Source organism: Calidris pugnax, unplaced genomic scaffold (assembly GCF_001431845.1).
Source record: "Calidris pugnax isolate Ruff unplaced genomic scaffold, ASM143184v1 scaffold133, whole genome shotgun sequence".
NCBI lineage: Eukaryota > Metazoa > Chordata > Aves > Charadriiformes > Scolopacidae > Calidris > Calidris pugnax.
In genome coordinates this window covers 6256759-6263504 of record NW_015090977.1, presented here as the reverse complement: position 1 = coordinate 6263504, position 6746 = coordinate 6256759, and positions in this window count along the sequence as shown.

Here is a 6746-nt window from a genome sequence, read left to right as displayed (position 1 = left end):
AAGGCGACTCTTCTATCGTAAAAAAAATGATAAAACAGCCAACTGTTTGCAACTTTTGCATCTCTGGGATGGGAACGCTGCGATCAAGCTTTCAGAGGAAACTTCAATAAGCTACTTAACCACCGCACGGGCAAATATCTCTACACTTTCTCTCCTCCAGTTCTCACCAGAGGTGCGAAATGAATTGCCTGCCGGCCCCCCTCGGAGCCCTTCCCACAGGAAATCTGGGTGCAGAAGCCTCTCTTGAGATCTGAGCAGATACAATCGGAGCCCAAAACCAGAAGAGAGACACCCAGCTTCGAGGTGCTTGCAGGGTTTGTGGCTGCCCTCCACGTCAGGAATACTACAGAGCATGAAATGTCTGTGGCTCCAGGAGAGCAACAGTCGGCCGGGTACAGGCTTTGCTGCCCCAAACTAAACCCCATTTCGTGCTGCCTCTCACTAAGGCTCCGCAGCATCTCTCTTACAAACAGCCACGTCAATTATTCCCTAAAGGGAAATTCTGTTATATTTAAATGAGGGCACTCCCCAGCTGCCACAGCCAGTCACCTACGTCCCTCTCTCTCTGTGACAGAAGGCGACTCTTCTATCGTAAAAAAAATGATAAAACAGCCAACTGTTTGCAACTTTTGCATCTCTGGGATGGGAACGCTGCGATCAAGCTTTCAGAGGAAACTTCAATAAGCTACTTAACCACCGCACGGGCAAATATCTCTACACTTTCTCTCCTCCAGTTCTCACCAGAGGTGCGAAATGAATTGCCTGCCGGCCCCCCTCGGAGCCCTTCCCACAGGAAATCTGGGTGCAGAAGCCTCTCTTGAGATCTGAGCAGATACAATCGGAGCCCAAAACCAGAAGAGAGACACCCAGCTTCGAGGTGCTTGCAGGGTTTGTGGCTGCCCTCCACGTCAGGAATACTACAGAGCATGAAATGCTTTCTGACTGCTAAAGCAGCTGCTACAAAACCGGCATTTCTAGCAGAGGTCTTAGCTATGAAGTAGTTTATTAGGGGCTTTTTAGCAGGGTTTTTATGTGTGTATTTAAACAGAAGCTGACAGCAGAAGTTTTACAGGAGAGTTCCTTGCAGCAGAACCGATGCTCTGAACACGCCGGAGACAATTACAGTTTGTCTTTCGCAGCAGAAATCTCTCTCGTTAGGAACCGCCGCTGCTAAAAAGGCACCAGGCATTTGCTTACGGGTTCCCCGATGGGTCTCGCAGCTCCAGAGATGAGTCACTGCCGCGCTCGGGCGTTACCACCGTTGGCAGGGGCTGCAGCAGAGGCACCTCCTGTCAGTCCCCTCACCGTCTCCTGGATCCACACGCGGCTGCTTGGCTTCTCGAGAGCAGGGTGAGGATGTCGCCGTGGCCGGGGAGCAGCGCTGGGGTCACCCCTCGTGTGGGCAGAGCGATGCTCTTTGAAGACATCAGTCCTTTGGAGAGATCAACGCCCCCCAATTTCTAACGTTGAGGAGAAGGTTGGGGCCAGTCTTTTTTCAGTGGTGCCCAGGGACAGGACAAGAGGAAACAGGCACAAACTTGAACATAGGAAGTTCCACCTAAACATGGGGAGGAGCTTCTTCACTTTGAGGGTGGCAGAGCCCTGGCAGAGGCTGCCCAGGGAGGTGGTGGAGTCTCCGTCACTGGAGACATTCAAACCCCACCTGGACACGTTCCTGTGCAACCTGCTCTGGGTGGACCTGCTCTGCCAGGGGGTTGGACTAGATGATCTCTGGAGGTCCTTTCCACCCCCATACCATTCTGTGATTCTGTAACTACTGCAGTAACAGACAGTGGTACAGACACCCTCTCCCTTCTCTGTGTCCCTCACAAGAAGGGCTGGATGCAGAGGTTTGGATGAGAGCCTTCCCTCCGAGCACCCACCAACACAACCTGCTCTTCGTGGGGCCAGACTGCCCCCCCTCCCTGATGCACAGGCAACAACCCCCCAGACATCAAACCCAGCTTGTCACACCAGCCTTTGCCCACCCTCTCCCTCCTGCAACCCCTGCCCTTCACCCAGACCTGCTGCTAGAAACCACTTCTGGTCTCATAAAAGGTCAGAGGTGCATCACGCTCTTATCTACTGCAATAAGCTACATAAAATGCCACATTACGATTTCACCTTTCCACATCCATTTCAAAGCTCACTCATTTCAGCTTGGCTTTGTCTCCCCCCCCCTCCCCCCCATAACAAACACATACCACTTACTCCTTCAGATGGTTTCATCAACTAACCAAACCCTCTCTTTTTTTTTTTTTCACCTTTTGATACGCAACCAACCGGCTGTAGAAAGATCTCTTCAGGCCCAGAGATGATGTGAGACCCCAGCTCACCTGCTGGGGCTGGGAAACCAAATGCCCCATTTACATCCTTTCAGATCAAGGTGGGGTCTGCTCAGAGACCAGCTGGTTCTGCTGGAACCAGGTGCTGGGACTAACGCTGATCAGAAACTCTCAGTGAAAAGAGGGTTAGAAACCAGCGTATCATTTCAACCTGACCTTTCTAAAGGAACATGCCCCGTGCTGAAAGCTTTGAGGAAAGGTTCCTGAGCTCCAACAGGCTCTTTCTCCTCCTGAGCTTTGGGAGTCAGGCCTTGCCGACTTTGCAGGAGAGCAGCCTCCAAATCCCCCTTGCTTTGGGACCAGAACAAGCACACACCTCATCCCAACTGCTAATCACGGAATCACAGAACTGTCGGAGTTGGAAGGGACCTCTAGAGATCATCTGGTCCAACTCCCCTGCTAAAGCAGGATTGCCCAGAGCACATCACTCAGGAGCATCCAGGTGGGTCTTGAAGATCTCCAGAGAAGGGGACTCCACACCCTCCCTGGGCAGCCTCTGCCAGGGCTCTGGCACCCTCACCCAAAAGAAGTTCTCCCCCAGATTTGAGTGGAACTTCCCATGTTCCAGCTTGTGCCCATTGCCCCTCATCCTCTCACTGGGAACCACTGAAAAGAGTCTGGCTCCATCCTCCTTCAACCCACCCTTTAGATACTTATAAATAAGGGCTCCCCTCGGTCTTCGCTCGTCCAGGCTAAAGAGTCCCAGCTCCTTGAGCCTTTCCTCATCAGGGAGATGCTCCAATCCCTCCATCATCTCTGTTGCCCTACGCTGGACTCTCTCCAGCAGTTCCCTGTCCTCCTTCAGATGGTTTCATCAACTAACCAAACCCTCTCTTTTTTTTTTTTTCACCTTTTGATACGCAACCAACCGGCTGTAGAAAGATCTCTTCAGGCCCAGAGATGATGTGAGACCCCAGCTCACCTGCTGGGGCTGGGAAACCAAATGCCCCATTTACATCCTTTCAGATCAAGGTGGGGTCTGCTCAGAGACCAGCTGGTTCTGCTGGAACCAGGTGCTGGGACTAACACTCTCAGCGAAAGGAGGGTCAGAAACCAGTGTATCATCTCAACCTGACCTTTCTAAAGGAAGCTTTGAGGAAAGGTTCCTGAGCTCCAACAGGCTCTTTCTCCTCCTGAGCTCTGGGAGTCAGGCCTTGCCTACTTTGCAAGAGAGCAGCCTCCAAACCCCCCTTGCTTTGGGACCAGAACAAGCACACGCCTCATCCCAACTGCTAATCATGGAATCACAGAACTGTCGGAGTTGGAAGGGACCTCTAGAGATCATCTGGTCCAACTCCCCTGCCAAAGCAGGGTTGCCCAGAGCACATCACTCAGGAGCATCCAGGCGGGGCTTGGAGATCTCCAGAGAAGGGGACTCCATGACCTCCCTGGGCAGCCTCTGCCAGGGCTCTGCCACCCTCACCCCAAAGAAGTTCTTCCTCAGACTGGAGTGGAACTTCCCATGGTCCAGCTTGTGCCCATTGCCCCTCGTCCTGTCACTGGGAACCACTGAAAAGAGTCTGGCTCCATCCTCCTTCAACCCACCCTTTAGATCCTTGTCAGCATGAATAAGGTCTCCCCTCAGCCTTCTCTTCTCCAGGCTGAAGATCCCCAGCTCCTTGAGCCTTTCCCCATCAGGGAGATGCTCCAATCCCTCCATCATCTCTGTTGCCCTACGCTGGACTCTCTCCAGCAGTTCCCTGTCTCTCTTTGAACTGGGGAGCCCAGAACTGGACGCGGTATCCCAGTTGTGGCCTCCCCAGTGCAGAGCAGAGGGGGAGAATGACCTCCCTCCACCTGGTGGCCACTTCCTTCGCTCTGCCAAATTTCTAAGCAGCTTTAATTAAAGCCCCATCGTTGGAGGCAGTTTTCTGACCCGCGGGGGTGGCGCAGGCGCGGTTTCGCGGCGCCCACGGAGCGGCTTTCCCCTTGGCTGTCGCTGCGTGTCCCCCACCAAAGGGGAAGCGCCACCCCTTCCCCTGCCCCACTGCACACCCCACTGCAGCCCCATCCTGCCCCGCTGACACCCACGGCAGCTCCCTGGCGGCTGGAGGTACCTGCTGCTACCCCCCCGTGGAAAGAGGGCTCGCAGACAGCATTCCTGGGCTCTCCCCAAAAATCCAGCCGAGGAAAGTTGGCAAAGACTGACCCCACACATCCCCACGGCGCTATAAAGCTTCTCCCCAGTCCTGTCCTGCTTGCTCCATCCTTGTAGACGCAGTAACTCTTAAATTTGAACACAAAAACCTAGAAGGTTTGAACGCTTTTATTGGATTTTTGTTTTTTTTTTTTTATACAGCAATACAAATTATACAGATCCGTTACAGTACAGATTTTGCAGGGGTTTTATAGAGGTACTCAGTGATTTTTTTTTTTTTTTTTTTTTGGTTTAATTAAAAGGAAGAGGCAGATCTTGGGAGCACGGTGACATCAACAAAACAATCTCAACAGAGGAAGCAAATCCCTACCGTGCTGAGCACTAACCTACTGAAACTTACTGGGTGGAAAGGTGGTGGCAGCGATCCCGGCAACAACGACCCAAAAACATCAACCCTGGGACACTCTAGAGCTTTGCACAGGAAATTTGTGAGCTGACGGGTAAAGCAGGTTGGATCTAAAACGGCGCTGAGAGTCTCCTTAAAGCCCTTGGGTGCACTTTGCTGGGCAGGGGACAGGAAGGAGGGGAGCTGATGGTACAATGAACCTGAACCAGGTGGTGTCACGGACCAGCGTCGTTACAGCTATGGAGAAGGAAACCAGAAAATGCCTTAGATTTAGTCACTCAAACAGCTACAGTAGGGCAAGGAATGTGATCTGAGACCTAATAACAGCAACAGCCTCGTTCAAAACTGCCCCGGGATGGCGAGGCTTGGCCACAAGCACTGTCACAGCCAGCCCTGGGGACATTTTTAGCGGTGCCGGCGCATCACACTAGCAGGTTTGTATCTTATTGCTCCTTTAGGGAGGCAAGAAAGCACCCTGGGGGCCTAAATTTAACTTCACTCTCTCACAGCCCATCGTTTGACTAGGTGACCCCTCCTCCACCTCCTCCTTCAGCCCTCAGAACATGGCCCGTGACAACAAGCACAGAGAGCCCCCTCGGACGCCGTTACCGCAAGGCCCAGTGAGCTGGGAACACACCAGTGCCAGTACTGGGCTGCTGCCCTCCCAGGGCTGGCATCAGCCCTCCCCCGGGCTGAGGAGCTCAGCAGGGTTTGGGTTTCGGTGGCAGGCAGTGGAGTTTTGCTGCTCACTCCTGCCCGTTGTCCCCACAGCTCCTCCAGGGACACCCCATCGAGCAGGGGAACATCACAACGCCCTTCCTACAGTAGCAAAGCTACACCTTAATTCAATTTCCCTGCCAAAAACTCTCTGCTGCATTCCTTCAGCTTGTCTAATTTTTTTTTTTAAGTTCAGGTTTGAAGGAAGCCCTGCACAGCCACCAGAAATAACTTGGAGAGAGTATGAACAGCCACAAAGTGAATTATCCAGTTGTTACCACCACAGGGAACCTCCTCGTCCAGGCTTTGCCGCATCGGGCCCAGCTTTAAGCTGCAGAGGAACTTAAATATTGTTTAACACTTAAACCTTAACTGCTTTTTGCTGGAGGGAGGGGGAAAAATAACCTTGTTTCCTCCCACGAAACTTCAATGCCACGTTCATATATTAAACACAGTTTTGCCAGCTGTTGATACAAGCTAGTTGGATATGCTTCTGTAGAGGGAAATGTTAATCTATTAGATTTTTGAAGGGGGAAAAGAAAAAGGAGGAGTCTGACCCTAAGCCATATGGGAAGAATAACACAGAATGCTCCAAAGAAACCAGGCAACTCATTAATTCATTACAAAGAACTTAAAAAAAAAAAAAATTAAGATATTGAGATTAGGCTGCATCCAGTAGTGGGAAACTCTGGACCAAACAAATATTAGCAGATACAGAAAAATATTTATAGGAATGAGAGGAGCCGTTTTGCATCTCTCTTTCTCACAGCAACACTTCCCTCCAGGCGGAGTGATGGAATTATTGCTTTCCCCACCAGGAGGACCAGCCCTGAGCAAGCTCTGTCACAGCAGCTGAAGGGCAGTGTCCCGGGAAAAGAAAAAGGAGGAGTCTGACCCTAAACCATACAGGAAGAATAAGAGGAGCCGTTTTGCATCTCTCTTTCTCACAGCAACACTTCCCTCCAGGCGGAGTGATGGAATTATTGCTTTCCCCACCAGGAGGACCAGCCCTGAGCAAGCTCTGTCACAGCAGCTGAAGGGCAGTGTCCCCACACAGCCAGCCCTGTCCCTACGCACCATCCAGGGCACCGTCCGTGGAGGACACTCAGGTGATCCAGCAGGACACACACCCTGCTCCAAAAAGCAGCTCCAGAGCAGGGTTGGGATTCTCTGCTCCATC